The sequence below is a fragment of the Salvia miltiorrhiza genome, chromosome 8 (assembly GCF_028751815.1).
Source record: "Salvia miltiorrhiza cultivar Shanhuang (shh) chromosome 8, IMPLAD_Smil_shh, whole genome shotgun sequence".
Classification (NCBI taxonomy): Eukaryota; Viridiplantae; Streptophyta; class Magnoliopsida; order Lamiales; family Lamiaceae; genus Salvia; species Salvia miltiorrhiza.
This window is the reverse complement of record NC_080394.1, coordinates 49,579,879-49,599,064: the sequence shown is the minus strand read 5'-3', so window position 1 is coordinate 49,599,064 and position 19,186 is coordinate 49,579,879. Positions and strand designations below refer to the sequence as shown.

Below are 19,186 nucleotides of genomic sequence, written 5' to 3'. Positions count from 1 at the left end.
ATAGTGACAAAAATGCTATTAATCCGTAAGAGAATTATAGTTTTAGGCTCTTTCAATATCAGAGTAATTGCATCATTAGTTCATGTAACAGTTTATTTTTGTACAAACATTTATTCGTAAACTACAAAATCGAATTACTGTAAATTGATTTCTGCATCGGCCCAATAGGATCCCCAAATTTGCATAGATTTATCTGTAGTATTTGGCCCAACAGAGAAACGCCCAAATACACCTAAAACCCTACTTAATTTAGCAGAACGCGACGCCATTGCCTCCTCTCTCTCTCCCGTCTTGCCCCGATTCAACAGCAAAGATGGTATTTGTTAGGTCCAGAGGGTCTCGAATAGGTGTATGGGGGGGGGGGGAATACACCTATGGGCTATTTTCAACAAATCCTCAATCAGAGGGATCTCAGTCAGAGATCAAAACGAAACTTTGCATGCAAACAAAGACGTCTGTTTTACAGAAATCAGTTTTGACCAAACAGGGTTGACGACTGATACTGAAAGCTCTTCAGTAAAGAGTTATCAGTTAAGTTGTTGAAACTTAACTGATGCACGTAAGGGCTTCAGTCGTGTTTGCTAAGACACAGATGATAACACTCTTCCTGACTATCAAAAGATAGATCAGTCAGACTGATATCATACGCAGCGGAAATTAAACTTAGTTTCGCAATAGCCTCGATGGAGCACGTTGTTGGGTATTAGGTTTCTCTTTGCAGTTAATCAGTGTTCAGTTTATCAATTGAAATAACACAAGTAAGAATGTAAAACTGAAAACTGTAAACAACACAGAGACTTTTACGTGGTTCGGAAAAACCCTTTCCTATATCCACGGTTGGTTGATCAGACCAACAATCCACTCCGCAAGTGCTTAACAGGTGCACTGCAAACCAAACCGTGTGCTTGCCGGGTGCACACAACCGTACCACTGAAGAAAACCCTTCTTCAGGACCCACGCTTCACTCGCGTCGGATTTCTCTGCTCAACACAACCCGTGCTAAGACTTCTCACTCAGAGTCAGAGTACCTTCCTGAACTCCGAATCACTCAAACACTCTTTTGGGGAGGAGGTTTGAACGAGTGCCAACTATACTTACAAAGCCTAAGGTCTAAGAGAATGTTTGTAATCAGCAGTGACTGATTTTGGCTTTGGAATTCTCTTCTCCGATTCAAGCTTTGGAGAGATTAAGCTTTAGGCTGAGTAGCAATTTCGGCAGAGCTTCAGCTTATGTCGTTGAATCGGTGAAGGTTGAAGTGATCATCGAGCGCTATTTGTAGGAGAACTCTTGAATAGATCCGTTGGCGTAGAACGTCATCAAGATTTCTTCCGTTGGAGAGCAATTCGAATTTGGGCTGAGGCTTCAATCTTTGAGGTTCCTTGTCTGGGTGGAAACGACTCTCTTTGATGGACAGGAGATGTGACGTCTCTGAAAAGTAACCACCAGATAGGAATGACCTTTGCAGAGATAAGATCCTGAGATCTCTGCATTTAATGCGGCTGTACTTTGTGAGTACGTGACTTCCTCTGAACGTTGGAAGATCAGTCTGAGGAGGAATATTCAACTGATACTTGACTTTAGTATCAGTCAATTGCGCGCATTAAGTAATCAGTCTTCAACTGATTTTTCAACTGATACTTCAGTTGGTATCTGCAGTCTTCAGTCTTCAGTCATTCGTTCTTCAGTCTTCAGTCTTCAGTCTTCGACACCGCAAACTAAACTAGAAACGAACTCTAACACTTGAGTTCAAAGTAATTCTAGTCTATTACAATTAAGTCCTATGAATTTTGGTATCATCAAAACAAAGGTTAGGATATTTGTTTACCTCATTTTTGGGTAGTATTTGCGAGTTTTCTGCTATGCATTCGAGCGTGTTTCTTATCGTTTTGCTCTATTTTTCACGTGCTCGATGACTATTTGGGTGTTCTACTGTCGTGCGCAGGATTCGGGAGTTGTTGAGCGTTTTTGGCATCGTTTCAAGCAATTTTTGGAAGCAAGCTCACGGCGGCCGCCGTGTCACGGCGGCCGCCGTCAAGACGCCGGCCACGGCCCCACGGCGCGCGCTGTGCAAATCTGGGAGAAATCAGCGAAGGCAGGCCACGGCGGCGCCGTCCCACGACGGCCGCTGTCTACGGTGTTGGACCTTTGAATTCGCTGCTCTGGAGGGCTTCGAATTCTCTGCTCGAGACGACTTCCCTGCTCGAAGCGATTCCTCTGGCAGCAGGGAGTGATTCCTCTGGCAGCGGGGAAACTTCCTTACTCGCCTCGATTCCTCTGCTCGGGGAGACTTCCATGCTCGCCGCGATTCCTCTGCTCGGGGAGACTTCCCTGCTCGCCGCGATTCCTCTGCTCGGAGAGACTTCCCTGCTCCCCGCGATTCCTCTGCTCGGGGAGACTTCCCTGATCGCCGTGATTCCTCTGGTCAGGAGAGCCGCGATTCCTCTGGCGCCTCCGACCCCGCTGGCCTTGATCCCGCTGGCGTCGATCCCGCTGGAGTTGATCCCGCCGTCCCTGTGTAATTTCGGCAGTTACGTTTCTTCCATTTAAAAGCCCATTTTTAGGGTTTTTCACCACACTTTTCGACCTCAGCAGCCTCCAGGCGATTTTACCTTTGTTTTCCTAGTTTTAGAGTAGTTCAAACATCAACAAACATCTTTTGGCTTTGTGGATTGAAGATTATGTTAGTTTCCATTACTTTGGATTGAAGATTTGGATCGTACTCGCTATAAGACTCAGTTTATGTTTTCTATAGGATTGAATGTTAGTCTATTTCCTTTGCATAGATTATTGTTGCTTCAAGTTTATTTGATGAATTGCTTGTTCTTTTATCTCGCCTAGATAATCGTTGTTTATGATTGTTGATTTAACTATTACTTTCTAGATTGCTAGTTAGAACCCTAGGTTTATTAGTTTTCTGCGTTCTTAATCTGCTTCCTATCTTTCGCCTAGATAGATTTATATGCTTTATTTTAATTATGCATTAGTTAATCGAGAGAGAGTGTCAGACCCAACTACCTGATTAGAGTGTTTAGGTTTTCTTTCAGTTTCTTGTGAGTAACATAATTAGAGCCCTGCTAAGCCTTCCGTGTGAGACGACTTGAGTCACCTTACCGCCCTAGGACGACCTCGTATAAATTCGAGTCCATCCGCTAGGTGTTTTAGGATGAGTCCAATTTTGGCACCGTTGTCGGGGAAGGCTTTAGGCATTTGATTGTGTTGCATTTGTTTTCCGTGTTTATTTTTGTTCTTTCTTTTAACTCGGTTATTTTTTTTCTCCCTCCGGTGCGTTTGATTTGTTTGTTCGTGTTGTGTATGCAAGGACGCAGAAGCTTGAAGAGAAAGCTTGCACCTTACTACGACAATATTCACCGACCTCGTGAGGTCTTTTTAAGCCTGGAGGAGGAGTCCGAGTCCAGTTCGAGAAACCTTGTGGAATCACAGTCTCGAGAGGAAGACTGTGAAGAGAGAATCGCTTCCAACCCCATTCTGGAAGCCGTTGAGGATACACTGTCAGTGCATTCTGAAGGAGAAGAAGAAGCTCGGCCTAATCCTGACCAAGAAGCCATGGCGGAGCAGAATGTACAGTACATGGGAGATTTCTCCAGGCCGGTCATTGGGAACACTAGCACTTCAGCGATAGTGCTTCCCACAGCAGTCCGAAATTACAATCTGAAGCCCAACGATTCAAACCTGTTGCCGCTCTTTCATGGGATGCCCAGTGAGGACGCCTTACAGTTCATCCGTGATTTCTGCACTCAAGTGCAGACCTTCCCACTGCTGGAACTCACCGAGGATCAGTTGAGACTCAAGTGCTTACCTTATGCACTCAAGGACCGGGCGAGAACGTGGTTATTGTCCTTGCCACCGAACTCCATCACTACATGGGGAGAGGCGTGTGAGAAGTTCATGCTCAAGTACTACCCTAATCACAAGACACAGGAGATTAGGAGCCAGATAATGAACTTCATGCAAGGAGCTGACGAGCCTCTCCACGAAGCTTGGGAGAGATTCCAAGAGCTCCTCCGCCAGTGCCCACAGCACCAGTTAGCACCCGTCATGTTGATGCAGTTCTTCTATGACGGATTGATTCAGACGGCACAGTTTATGGTGGACAGTACAGCAGGGGGCAACATTGCCCGGAAGACAGCTGATGAGCTCAAGGAGATCTTCGACACACTTGCCGCGAGTTCTCAACAAAAGTCGGTAAGAGGAAGGAGGGTTGATGCGAATGCAGTGGCTCCAAACAATGAGCTTCAGAAGCAGGTAGCGGACTTGATGAGGCAAGTACAACACCTCACGATGAACCAGGTGGAGACTCCACCCGTTCGCGCGCCACCAGCAGAAGGTTGTGGCATATGTGGCGAATTTGGCCATGGAATCAACGCGTGCCATCGAATGGGGGAATCTACACCTGAAGGAGAAGTAGAGGTCTATGCTGCTCAAGGCTATTCGGGGAGGCCTCAATTTGAACAGAGGCCCATCTTTAAACAAGGGCAACAAAGCTCCAACTCGGGTTGGAGAAATGAGCAGAATTCGGGATGGAGGAACCAAGCTCCTGGCCAAGGGTCGGGATCAAACCAAGGCAATCAGTTCCCCCGACCTCCACAGCAATTGGGGTATCAGAACCAGCAGCAGTTCTACCCATCTCAACAACAGCCCTCATTCCCTCAGCAGCAGCATTACCCTCAACCATATCAGCAACAACAACCACCGCAGCAACTCTACCCACCTCAGCAGCACCAACCTCCAGGCCCCTTATTTGAAGATCAGATGCAAGCTTTCATGCAAGCTAGCAAACAGGCGATGGAGGCTCAGAGTGCTACCATCAAGCGCCTCGAGACTACAGTTGGGCAACTAACAGGAGCCTTGAATCAGCTGCAGCAAGAACAACCAACTGGGAAGTTCCCAAACCAGGACCAACAGCCGCATCAAGCTCATGCCGTGGCGGTAATCAAGGAGAATGCCCCAATAACCATGGGGAAATGGAGAAGCAAAACCGTGCAAGCAATCAAGGCTACCCAATTCCCCAATGAGCCACTGCCACCTGTCACTGTTGCACCAGAACAACCACCACCCAAGCAAGGAGATCCAGGTAGTTTTATTTTTGATATTAGCTTAGGTGGGGTTGAAAAGGTTTTGGGAATGCTTGATTTGGGCGCGACAATCAATTTGATGCCGCTTGATATTTTTGAGAAATTGGGAAACAAAGAGCTGAAATGCACGAATATTAAGATAGAGCTAGCTGACGGCTCCATTAGCAGCCCACGAGGCCTTGTTGAGGATGTTGAGGTTGTCGTGAGGGGGATTAGAGTTTTGGCTGATTTTGTTGTCCTGGATGTGAGAAAAGGGATTAGAGGCGAGAATGTGTTGGATTTGTATACTGAAAGCAAGAACTTTATGCTTGTATACAATGATTCCTGTTATTCACTATTCTTATCTCCTATCTGATTGTGTTCATGATTGCATATGTATGTTCTTTATCTCTGTATAAGTAGATTATATGGTGTGTTGTAGATCACAGAAGACCATATAATTGGAATAACCTTAAGAGATATAATATGATCACAGCCGAAATAACTCTAGGACAAGTTATTGGTTTAGGCTGCAGTATAGATGGAAGTAGTTTGTCTTGGCTACTTGTCTATACTGGTACGTCATTACGTATTGATAGGACCAACAGTTGAGATGTATTCTTCTATCTGACTTAAGTGAAGAATCAAGATCTCGGTGACTCATAAATCTTAATACTAATAAGTATTCAGATATATATGTTAATTCGTATATCACTTTGACTTACTATGGGCGAGAGTTAAATACTAACTCGAGTAGTCTGTATCTTGGGTGATAGCGGTTAATATATGATATTTGATTATCTGTATTAGTACCCGTATCCGGTATAGGATAATGACATCCCCTTAAGGAGCTCAATAAGGTTTATTACGCTAAACCCTGCAGGTTGATTAAGTTCAGGCGTAATAATAAAGATTGAGTGGTACTGCTTAAGGAATTATTAAGAGATTAATTAATTTAAGCTGTCAGAGCTCTAATTAATTAATGGATGTCGGATATTTTAAATACGGAGATTTAATAAGTCTAAATACAAGCCCCGACTCATCACCGGCAATAAAGGGGTAAGTCAGTATCGGTTCTCTAGTGGAATGAACTGATATTTATAAATTAATTATGGTCTGGGCTGACCATAGATAAATTAATTTATTTGAGGCCCATCTTTATTCCTTGTATCTGGTCCCTGGGCTGGCCCAATGTCTCCTAGCCCAAGTAGGGCAGAAAAACGCCTACACCCTAAAACTGGCGCCCCACTCTTCTTTCTGTATTATTAAATACAGCTGTCAGCTCTCAGGAAAATACACTGATCAAAAATTAGGGTTTTGAGAGCAGAGAGGGGGCGCATAACGTGATTGGCTTTTCTGTCTTGGGAGTTCTCATAGTTCGTTGTCCATCCAACGTTGGGAATTGAGCGGGATACAGTCGAGAAGATCAGAGCTGGAGTCTGAATCATTCGACGCGATCATCAACCATCTGTGCATCCGATTCTCAAGTAAGTTTTCCTAACACCTGTGTGCAGCTGTTAAATTCATAGGAGCATGTTAGGAATTAATCGTTGTATGATGAATTAATAATAATCCAAGAAACGATCATCGGGCAATCGAGTATTAATTCAATTTAATATTCCTTCAGAATGGGCATCTCGTGCTACTTGGCCGACCCTTTATGGCTACCACTCATACTCGCATCGATGTGGGTACGGGAACTGTAAGTATGGTAGGGGCAGGTAGAGCGGTAACATTCTCTGTTTTTGATAAAAAAAAACCTACTACCCCCACTCCCTAATTCAAATCTGCTCTTATGTTGAAACATTTGATGCTTTGGATGAGGATTGTATTGTGCAGGACTTCCTTAATAAGCTACAGGAAGAGGACGAGATCGTGGAAGAATTTCTTGCTAACTTGCAAGATGAAAGTGAGGTTGAGAGAGAATTCTTGGATAAGATACAAGAGGAAGATGATAAAGAGCAAGGCTTTCTGTGTGCCTTGCTATTGGAAGAGAAGCTAGATGAGGTTGGGTCACTCAATTTCATTGGATGTGTGGATAGAGGGCCATCCCAGGATATGAGCATGGAGGACTCATTTGGAGGACCCGCAGCTGCAATTCAAGAAGATGTGTTTACAAGAGCGCTAAGGCAGCTGGAGCTCCAATCGGATTTTGGTTAAGGGGTTCTCTTAGTCGGGCTGGCGACTTAAAATCTAGCGCTGCATGGGAGGCAACCCATGTTTTCTTGCTTTTCTTGTTTCGTTTTTATTTCGTTTCGTTTGTGTTGTGTTTTGTTGCTTTTATTGTTTGGTGCAGGTTGTTGCGTTGGAGACTGCTTGTTCTTTGGATGAGAGAGAGGCAGACATCGTGGGACATTACAGACTCACCACTGGATCGGTATTTAGGGAAGTTTCCTCTTTCACCCCTCTTTTTGTTTGCACTGAGGACAGTGCCAGATTTTAAGTGTGGGGGGGTGTTTGTTGGTATTTGTAAATCCTGTGGGTGTCTTCTTGTTGTGTTCTTGGGCTTTATTGTGTTGGGGCGAATGGTCCCCTTGTCTTGATTTCATGTTTGTTTTTAAGTGCATCGCATGTTGATAGTGGTTCATTGGCGATTTTGGGTTGTGTTTCGTGTTGTTTGTTGTCCTTGTCCTTTATGATTGATTTGTTCCCAATATGGTGTAATTAGTTTAATGTTTAGATGCAACACCTTGATGAGCAACTCTTGACGTGATTTGTCCGGTAGATGCTAGGGGGAGTGTTTTCAGTGCAATATCCTAATATCTTTCTCTGTGTTGAAATTTATGGTTGGTTGTTGAGTTTTTGATAGCTCTGGGTCTCTGCTCTTCTGATGGCATCATTATGAGCATGGGTAACCACACGAGAATATTTTGGATCACCTCCAAAAGTTCAATCTCGTGAATCATGGCCTATCTATTAAGAGCGAAAATAACTTGACCCAAAAAAAAAAGAGAAGTGAGATGTGAGAAGAATGAAAGAATGTGAAAAAGGAACGAGATATGATTGTAAAGGAAATTGCATTAGGAAATTCACCCCTAGCGGAGAATTGGGTCTGATCGGATTGAGTTGTTTCATCTTGTTGTTGCATTTTTAAACCTTAACTTTGAACACTTGATTGGGGACATTGATATCTTGAAGGACTTGGTTTGGTTGGTGTTTTGCTTGGTGAGAAGAATCGCTTGTGGATTTTCTGTTGATGTTGTGATTGTTGCTTGAGGACAAGCAAGGATTTAAGTGTGGGGGGGTTGTTTACCTCATTTTTGGGTAGTATTTGCGAGTTTTCTGCTATGCATTCGAGCGTGTTTCTTATCGTTTTGCTCTATTTTTCACGTGCTCGATGACTATTTGGGTGTACTACTGTCGTGCGCAGGATTCGGGAGTTGTTGAGCGTTTTTGGCATCGTTTCGAGCAATTTTTGGAAGCAAGCTCACGGCCGCCGCCGTGTCACGGCGGCCGCCGTCAAGACGCCGGCCGTAGCCCCACGGCGCGCGCTGTGCAAATCTGGGAGAAATCAGCGAAGGCAGGCCACGGCGGTGCCGTCCCACGGCAGCCGCTGTCCACGGTGTTGGACATTTGAATTCGCTGCTCTGGAGGGCTTCGAATTATCTGCTCGGGGCGACTTCCCTGCTCGAAGCGATTCCTCTGGCAGCAGGGAACGATTCCTCTGGCAGCGGGGAAACTTCCTTGCTCGCCTCGATTCCTCTGCTCGGGGAGACTTCCATGCTCGCCGCGATTCCTCTGCTCGGGGAGACTTCCCTGCTCGCCGCGATTCCTCTGCTCGAGGAGACTTCCATGCTCGCCGCGATTCCTCTGCTCGGGGAGACTTCCCTGCTCGCCGCGATTCCTCTGCTCGGGGAGACTTCCCTGCTCGCCGCGATTCCTCTGGCGCTTCCGACCCCGCTGGCCTTGATCCCGCTGGCATCGATCCCGCTGGAGTTGATCCCGCCGTCCCTGTGTAATTTCGGCAGTTACGTTTCTTCCATTTAAAAGCCCATTTTTAGGGTTTTTCACCACACTTTTCGACCTCAGCAGCCTCCAGGCGATTTTACCTTTGTTTTCCTAGTTTTAGAGTAGTTCAAACATCAACAAACATCTTTTGGCTTTGTGGATTGAAGATTATGTTAGTTTCCATTACTTTGGATTGAAGATTTGGATCGTACTCGCTGTAAGACTCAGTTTATGTTTTCTATAGGATTAAATGCTAGTCTATTTCCTTTGCATAGATTATTGTTGCTTCGAGTTCATTTGATGAATTGCTTGTTCTTTTATCTCGCCTAGATAATCGTTGTTTATGATTGTTGATTTAACTATTACTTTCTACATTGCTAGTTAGAACCCTTGGTTTATTAGTTTCCTGCGTTCTTAATTTGCTTCCTATCTTTCGCCTAGATAGATTTATATGCTTTATTTTAATTATGCATTAGTTAATCGAGAGAGAGTGTCAGACCCAACTACCTGATTAGAGTGTTTAGGTTTTCTTTCAGTTTCTTGTGAGTAACACAATTAGAGCCCTGCTAAGCCTTCCGTGTGAGACGACTTGAGTCACCTTACCGCCCTAGGACGACCTCGTATAAATTCGAGTCCATCCGCTAGGTGTTTTAGGATGAGTCAATATTCCACAAGGTTCCCAACAATTTCCCCCTTTTTGATGATGCCAAAACCACACAACATTTCTAGACACCAAAAAGACTGAACTCACAGTACAAGTTCTAAAACTGGGTTGAAAACAGTTCCCCCTTAACAATAGAACCTAAAAACTTGTACTTAGAGTTAAGAACGAAACAGTTCTAAAACAGAACAAGGAGAAGACAAAAAAACATAATCAGAGCCTGGACAAAAAGTCATTGTCTTCAGGTTGAGATCAAAAAGAAGTTATTTTCATTAATAAAAGACTGATAAGCCATCAGTCGAGGTACAGAGCAAGACTTACATTGGAGTAAAAAGAAAAACAAAAACAACATGGGGAACCCATGGACTCCAGCAGTCTGCTTGGCTGCGCCTTGAACTTCTTGATCTTCATCTTCTGTCTTCGTGTCTTCATGTTCCTAAGCTTGTTCCACTCTCACTTGTTTTCCGTTGATTTGAGGTCTTTACTTTACCTCTTGGTTAATCTTCCTCATGATCATCGGATGAAATCAGATGATCATGTTGCTTAACCAACTTAAGTTCGTTTCTGATGGTTTATCTTCTTTCCCCATTTTTGGCAACATAAAAAAGAAGGACGAACCTAAGAAGGAAGCGAAGAGCATGCGAAGGTAAGTTCGTATGAGGAAGATATTGGGGTTATTGGGGATGCAGAAGGCGAAGGCTTAGAAGGAGGTTAGGAAGAAGAGTGAGATGATGAGGGAGACAAGAAGAGAAGCAGAGGTTTGGAGAGGTGAGGGGACGTCAATTCAGTGGTAGCTGTGAGGATTCCACTGTTGACGTAGCGCCGATTGACAACGAGCTCTTGCTCATTGTTGTTGCTCCGCATCGAAGCTCCACAAAAGGCGAGAGGCCTTTTGGTGAAGACGATGAAGTCTATCCTATTTCAGACAGGTACTTCAAACCGATGCACCGGGCATGAGGATAGAAGACACTCACTTCGCTGGATACAAGTGAGGGTAGAGCAAACTTTGACGTCGGAGAGACGTTGAGATCCAGTGGAAGGGTCCGGTGAAGACCAGGTATGTGAGCGTCATTCTTCCACTCCATGACTTTGCAGTCATAGATTTCTCCTTTAGTCGGAACAATTTTTCTCTGCAACTTTGGAAAGATTGAAAGTTTTTCTCACAGTGAAGGCTGTGGAGAGTTGTTAGTTGATGCAGAAAAATCGTGAAGACAACATGGTATAAATAGACAAGACGTGAACCATGTAAGAAGATGAAAAGTTTTTCGAAAACTGTGCCTAAAGTGTATTTGAAGAAAAATTCACGTCCGCCTTCACTGCGGGGGACTGAGACTTCAAAAAGGTGAGATGCATCATTGCATTCTGTCATGTCAATGAGCTTCTCAAGAAATTTTATCACAGAGGCAAAAAGGTTGGAAAGATTTTTGGTAAAAGATCAGGACAAGTTCAATCAAAATAGATTTTCCCTTTAAAATACTTGTCCTTCTCGGATATTCCATTTTCCAACAACCAGTTAAAGTTTTTGAAAGAAACTGATCAGTTAGAGAAAGATTTTGAACTGAAACTCAAAACTTCTGAACTGAAATAACTGATTTTAAAAGTAAGCTTTTAAAATACTTACTGATCAACTGAACATTGTAGTCAGTTGATACCACTAGATCCTGGTTGAATCATCAGGATGACTTCTTCTTCAGATGAGCGTTCTGACTTCATTGCTTTCCACGTCGGTGATCGTAGAATCAGCAGTTGGTTGACCACCAGTCAGCATGACTATTTGAGAAGGTCTTCAAACACAGCATCACTCTTCAGGGTTGATGAGGCCGATCTTTCCACACAGATCATTGAACCTCTCTTCTGGAAGAGCCTTGGTCAGCAGGTCTGCTCTCTGAATAGCAGTGGGAATCCATTCTACAGAGATATTCTTTTTTTCGACATGATCACGGATGAAGTGATGTCGAATAGCAATATGCTTAACTCTGGTGTGATGAACTGGATTCTGGGAGATTGCAATAGCGCTGGAGCTGTCGCAATAGATAGGAACTTCCTTTTCGTCGATCTCATAGTCCTTCAACTCATGGACTAACCACAGGATTTGTGAGCAGCAGCTTCCGACAGCAACATATTCAGCTTCAGTTGTAGAGGTGGCGACTAAAGTCTGCTTCTTTGAAAACCATGAGATGAGCTTGTTGCCTAGGAATTGACATGTTCCGGAGGTTGATTTGCGATCAAGCTTGCATCCACCGAAGTCTGAGTCTGAATATCCGGTGAGCTTGATGTCGTCGTCTGCTGAATACCACAATCCTAAATTGGGTGTGCCTTTGAGATATCTTAGTATACGCTTTGCTGCATCCAAATGAGCTTCCTTTGGATCTGATTGATATCTTGCACATACCCCGACAGCAAATGCGATGTCTGGTCTGCTCGCAGTCAAATACAACAAAGATCCAATTATTTCTCTGTACTTCGTCGAAGAGACAGATTTTTCTTCTGAACCTAGATCAACTTTCCAGTTTGTGTTCATTGGGATCTTGACTGATTTCATGTGCTGAATACCGAACTTGGCTATCAGTTCCTTGGCATACTTGGACTGACTGATCAGTATTCCTTCGTCAGTCTACTTGACTTGCAATCCGAGAAAGAAATTCATTTCTCCCATCATGGACATTTGGAACTTGTTGGTCATGATGTCAGCAAACTTCTTGCACATGCGTTCGGATTTGGATCCGAAAATTATGTCATCGACATAAATCTGAACAATCAAGAGATCTTCTCCTTCTTTGATAGTGAACAGAGTTCTGTCCACAGATCCTTTCTTGAAACCTTGTTCAACAAGATACTCCGAGAGAGTATCATACCACGCTCTTGGTGCTTGCTTCAATCCATAGAGCGCTTTCTTCAGCTTGTACACCTTTTCTGGTCCAGCAATCTCAAACCCTGGAGGTTGTTCCACATAGACTTCATCTGTGAGCACTCCATTGAGAAATGCACACTTGACATCCATTTGGTGTACCTTGAAACCTTTGTGAGCTGCGAAGGCTAAGAAGAGTCTGACTGCTTCCAATCTGGCAACTGGTGCGAACGTCTCGTCGTAGTCGATTCCTTCTTCTTGACTGTATCCTTTGATGCAGTTCTGATTGATGTCGAAGACGAGGTTGCACATTGATCTCCGAGTCTTGACGCCATCTGATGGTTTTCCAATGATGTTCTCCTTTGAGTGGAGTTCAAACCATCTTCGATACTTCTTGATCTCTTCTGGAGATGGTGGGGCTTCTTCGGTCAGAATGGTTCTGATGTTGAGCACTTTCTGGAGCAGGGGAGAGTTGAGCTGGAGCTGCTTCTGCACGTTCAACTCTTTCTTCAGCAACTGGAGTTCCCCCTTGACTGATGCCATCTGCATTGGCTCCAGTCTGAACTTCAGACCTTTGGCTGATCTTTTGATACTGAAGCTTCTCAGTATCTTCATCTTTGCCTGGTCCCCACACCAAGACAGTAGAGGGCTCGGTGTTGTGGATTTCAGCTTTGGAACCTTCAGTGTTCTGAACACACTTTTCAGCTTCTTGTTTCCTGAAATCATCTGTAGACTCATCAAAGATCACATGAGGTGTTTCTTCAACACAAAGAGTTTGAGAATTAAACACTCGATAGGCTTTGCTTGAACGTTCTGTTCCAGAGTATCCAAGGAAGACACATGGATCAGCGTTGCTATCGAAAGTGTTTAACCTCTTCTTTTCATTATTGTGGATGAAACACTTAGAACCGAAAGCATGAAAGTAGGCAATCGAAGGCTTTCTGTTCTTCCATAGCTCGTATGGAGTTTTTCCATGTCTCTGAGTGAGGAAGGAGCGATTCTGCGTGTAGCATGCGTTGTTGACTGCTTCGGCCCAAAACTTCAAGGGGAGTTTTGATTCGGCTAGCATCGTCCTTGCTGCTTCCTTCAAAGACCGATTTCTTCTTTCTGCAACTCCGTTCTGCTGTGGTGTTCTTGCTGCAGAATTTTGATGACTGATTCCTTGTTCATCACAATACTCACGAATGACAGTATTGAGGAACTCAGTCCCACGATCTGATCTGATGCTGATGATGTTGACTTCCTTTTCAACGCTCAGTCTTCTCAGCAGCTTTGGCAGTTCCTCCAGTGTCTCTTTTTTCTTGAAGAGAAAGATAACCCAAGTATATCGTGAATAGTCATCCACAACTACTAAGGTGAACTTCCTACCGTTGTAGCTTCTTGGAGTGATAGGGCCAAACAGATCCATGTGAAGTAGATGCAGAATTCTTTCAGAGGAGTGTCCTGACTTTGACTTGAATGACATTCGCGTCTGCTTTCCTCTTTGGCATGCTTCACATTCTTGCTTCTTCTAGAACACAATAGAAGGGAGACCTTCTACCAGTTGATGTTTAGCAAGCATGTTGATCGTCTTGAAGTTGAGATGGTTGAGTCTCTTGTGCCACAGCCAGTTGAGCTCCGAGCTGCTCTTGCTGATGAGGCATGTTTCTGGTGGACTGTCTTCCCATGAAACGAAGTAGAGACTCCCTTGTCTGAATCCTTTCAGAACCACCTTCTTTTGATTGTTTCTAACAGTGAATTCATCCTTCTTGATCTTCACTGTGAAACCGATGTCACAAAATTGACTTACAGACAACAGATTATGTTTAAGACCAGAAACAAAGCTAACATTACTGATACTGGCGTTACCCATGTTGAGCACACCGTAGCCTTTTATTTCTCCGATTGAGTTGTATCCGAATGCAACTTTGGATCCAGCTTTCTCAACATATTGAGATAGATATTCTTTGTAGCCCGTCATGTGCTTCGAGCAGCCACTATCCAGATACCACGTTCTGATTGAAGCTTTAACCTCTTCCTTCTTTTTGTGTTTCCTGACATTGACCTGCAAGGAAGAGTTGCTTCAGGCACCCAATCAAGCTTGGGTCCTTCGATGTTAGCTCGAGTTCCATTTGGAACCCATATCTGCTTCAGAGTTGGTCTGGCTGATCTCTTGCGCTTTGTTGATTGTCTGATTGACATTGTTGGCGCTTCAGTTGGCACACGAGCATTCTTCTGTTGAGAATTTCCTTTGAAGGCCTCACTCTTGTAGGAGTTATGTCTGATGAGTGGTTGAGGTCTTCTTTGCTCAACGAAGTATCTTCCTTGAGATACTCGTGTCTTTGCAGACTTATGGAGACTTGACTGATGTCGTGTGACACGAGTCATTTGATGTCCAGTTGCTTGTCGTCGTGGATGTCGCTTAGCTCGACTGGACTCAACATTGTTTGGTCTCCATGGATGTTGTTCTTTCTGAAACTGAACTGATGTCAGTCTCTGACTGATGTGGCCTTTCTTCCCCCTGGACTGGTGAGGAAGATTCTTCTTGATTCCTGATGTTCCTTTCCCGATCTTTGACTGAAATCTGCTTTCCAGTCTTCTCAGTAAGATGATCTGATTGGGGGCCTCCTTTGCTCGTCTGTAGCTCCGTGGAGGTGGAACATTTGATCTTGCCATCAGTCTGCGTTTGCGAACTTCATCCATATCATGATCTCTTGATTATTCTGATGTTGTGATTTCAGAAGGATCGTCCTTTGAAATGATCATGATCTTCTTTCCTTTGTCAGCTGCAACCTTTCCTCCAATGCTTTTAACAAGACCTTTCGATGGAAAGTTGCTCATCATGGGAGACTGCATCATGCAGTTCTTGACTGTTTCTTCCAGCTTGTGATTGAGCCTCTTGATCTCATGAGATGCTCTCTCACATTCTGAGTTGGAGATTCTGAGCTTTTCCTCCAGTCGGCTGTTCTCCATGATTAGCTGATCAAGACAAGTTTCATCCGGAAAGTAGATGATTGTCTGATTTCTAGCTCGTTCATCATTGATCTCCTTGTCCATTTTCTGATTCTGCTTGAGGAGATCTTCGAACATTTTCCTCAACTGACAGTGATCAGTCATGAGCTGATCAAACTTGTCAGTCTCATCGGATGAGCTATCTCCAGATTCTGAGTGGTCTCTTGAAAGCATCAGGAAGTTATCAGTATAAGGAGTTTTTGAATGAGAGATTACCTCTGAGCCATTCATTCCATTGTCGTAGCTGTTGTCAGCCACGCTTTCTGATTCATTGGCCATCAGGGCTCGGCTCTCATCGTCTGAGCTGGAACTGTCGAAGTCGGATGATTCTGATGTGTCTTTGGAAGAATCAGCATCATCAGCAACCATCGCTTTCTTCTTCGAAAAGCTGCGATCTTTCTTAGCTTTCAGCTCTCTGCGCTCAGCTTGAGTCAGATCAGGGCATTCATTTCGAAAGTGCCCTTTCTTTCTACATCCAAAGCATTCCATGTCTTTGATGTCGTAAGCGGCTGACTTCCTTTTTCCGCTTCGATCTGTGGAATGTCTGGAGTTGTTTTCTCTTTCCTTTCCTTTGTAGTGCTGCTTGTGGAACCTTCTGTACTTCCGGAACTTGGACTCCATCTTGTTGAATCTTTCAGTCAACAAAGCATATTGACTGAAGAAGTCCTCAGGGTTGAGTTCCGTTGGTTCCTTGATCTGCTTCTTGCCTTCTCTTGTTGAGGCTTTCAGTGTAACTCCTCTTGAGGTTGAGGGACCATCTTCGTCTGATCCTCCAGCCTTCTTGTTTCCAAGATTTCTCAGAAGGTCGAACTCATTTGCCATGAGATCGGAGAAAAGCTTGTTTGTCGGGAGCTGACTGAATCCAGGCTTATGCTGATGAGCGACTAAGTAGATCTGCCATTCTCCTCGTGGCAGTGCTCGAGGAATCTTCAGGTTGATTTCTCGTTGAGTGTATTTGTCTTTGGAAATGGATTGAACTTCATTCAAGATTTGATTGAATCTAAGTTCCATTTCCTCGACAGATTCATTCTTGAGCATGAGGAAGGAGTCGAACTTCTGGCAAGCTATGGATAGCTTATTCTCCTTGATTTCCTCGGAACCTACGCACATTTTTTCCAGAATGTCCCACATCTCCTTTGCAGTTCCGCACTTGATGATCTTCATGACATGCTTGTCGGGAACGGTGCCGGAGATGATGCTTTTGGCGAGGTTGTCTAGCTCATCTTGCTTCCTTTCTTCTGTGGTGAAGTCTGCTTTTTGCTTGGGCTGGACCTCATCGTAAGGATCTTGTTGTGGATCAACATGAACCCTTTTGACGGTTTCGGTGATGGTGATTGGTCCGCTGGTGATGACTTCCCACATTCGGCAATGTTGGGCGGTGAGGAAGCTTTCAAGCCGAAACTTCCATATGTCGTATTTTTCAATACTAAACATAGGTAGAGAAGATAATCTGCTGTGGTTAGTCTCCATAAAAAAAGAGAGAACAGATAACAGCAGATAGAACAGATAGCAAGCACAAAAAGAAAGAGAGAACTTTTTCGAGACCTTTGAGAAAAATGATCTAGTTCAATTAGAACCTAATCAGATACAGATAGTTCTTGCGAACAACCTACTCTGATACCAATTGTTAGGTCCAGAGGGTCTCGAATAGGTGTATGGGGGGGAGAATACACCTATGGGCTATTTTCAACAAATCCTCAATCAGAGGGATCTCAGTCAGAGATCAAAACGAAACTTTGCATGCAAACAAAGACGCTTGTTTTACATAAATCAGTTTTGACCAAACAGGGTTGACGACTGATACTGAAAGCTCTTCAGTAAAGAGTTATCAGTTAAGTTGTTGAAACTTAACTGATGCACGTAAGGGCTTCAGTCGTGTTTGCTAAGACACAGATGATAACACTCTTCCTGACTATCAAAAGATAGATCAGTCAGACTGATATCATACGCAGCGGAAATTAAACTTAGTTTCGCAATAGCCTCAGTGGAGTACGTTGTTGGTTATTAGGTTTCTCTTTGCAGTTAATCAGTGTTCAGTTTATCAATTGAAATAACACAAGTAAGAATGTAAAACTGAAAACTGTAAACAACACAGAGACTTTTACGTGGTTCGGAAAAACCCTTTCCTATATCCACGGTTGGTTGATCAGACCAACAATCCACTCCGCAAGTGCTTAACAGGTGCACTGCAAACCAAACCGTGTGCTTGCCGGGTGCACACAACCGTACCACTGAAGAAAACCCTTCTTCAGGACCCACGCTCCACTCGCGTCGGATTTCTCTGCTCAACACAACCCGTGCTAAGACTTCTCACTCAGAGTCAGAGTACCTTCCTGAACTCCGAATCACTCAAACACTCTTTTGGGGAGGAGGTTTGAACGAGTGCCAACTATACTTACAAAGAACAAGTTCTTTGAAGCAAGTTTGACCTTTGGCTTCTGGGTAAACAGAGGTTTGCCTAAGGTCTAAGAGAATGTGTGTAATCAGCAGTGATTGATTTTGGCTTTGGAATTCTCTTCTTCGATTCAAGCTTTGGAGATATTAAGCTTTAGGCTGAGTAGCAATTTCGGCAGAGCTTCAGCTTATGTCGTTGAATCGGTGAAGGTTGAAGTGATCCTCGAGCGCTATTTGTAGGAGAACTCTTGAATAGATCCGTTGGCGTAGAACGTCATCAAGATTTCTTCCGTTGGAGAGCAATTCGAATTTGGGCTGAGGCTTCAATCTTCGAGGTTCCTTGTCTGGGTGGAAACGACTCTATTTGATGGACAGGAGATGTGACGTCTCTGAAAAGTAACCACCAGATAGGAATGACCTTTGCAGAGATAAGATCCTGAGATCTCTGCAATTAATGCGGCTGTACTTTGTGAGTACGTGGCTTCCTCTGAACGTTGGAAGATCAGTCCGAGGAGGAATATTCAACTGATACTTGACTTTAGTATCAGTCTATTGCGCGCATTAAGTAATCAGTCTTCAACTGATTCTTCAACTGATACTTCAGTTGGTATCTGCAGTCTTCAGTCTTCAGTCCTTCGTTCTCCAGTCTTCATTCTTCAGTCTTCGACACCGCAAACTAAACTAGAAACGAACTCTAAGACTTGAGTTCAAAGTAATTCTAGTCTATTACAATTAAGTCCTATGAATTTTGGTATCATCAAAACAAGGGTTAGGATATTCCACAAGGTTCCCAACAGTATTTTTGTCGCGGTTCTTGCAAATTTCTCTTGCTGATGACGATTGATTTTTCGTTTATTTGATAAAATTGGTGCTTGTTGATAGGTTCTCTCGAACGACTACGATTTGTTGAACCCACCGGCGGAGCTTGAGAAAAGGAAGCACAAGCTTAAGCGCCTTGTGCAATCTCCTAACTCTTTCTTCATGGTAACCTCTCTTCAATTTCGGTTTCGTTTTCGCTAATTTGATTTATGGTTTTTAGTTTTTTCTGTCATTGTTTTTTATTGGTTTTTTGTAATTGTTGTAGGATGTCAAGTGCCAGGGTTGCTTCAATATGTAAGTTGCATCGGATTTTGTAAACTGGATAATTGGATTTGTGAAATTGTGAATCAAGTTTGTTGAATTATTTGTGAGATTTTGAGTGATTGTTGATATGTGTGAATATGTGTATGTGTGTGCAAAACCACTGTGTTCAGCCACTCCCAAACAGTTGTT

The 19,186-nt window shown here is 43.8% G+C and overlaps 1 long non-coding RNA gene across 1 annotated transcript; it reads left to right on the top strand.

The window, feature by feature from the left end:
• The first annotated feature begins 219 nt into the window (after nt 1–219).
• Nucleotides 220–19,106, top strand: LOC130996971 (uncharacterized). The gene is made up of 3 exons (XR_009092896.1): nt 220–316; nt 18,797–18,898; nt 18,999–19,106. It is a non-coding gene; the product is annotated as an uncharacterized LOC130996971 (long non-coding RNA).
• The last annotated feature ends 80 nt before the right edge of the window (nt 19,107–19,186 follow it).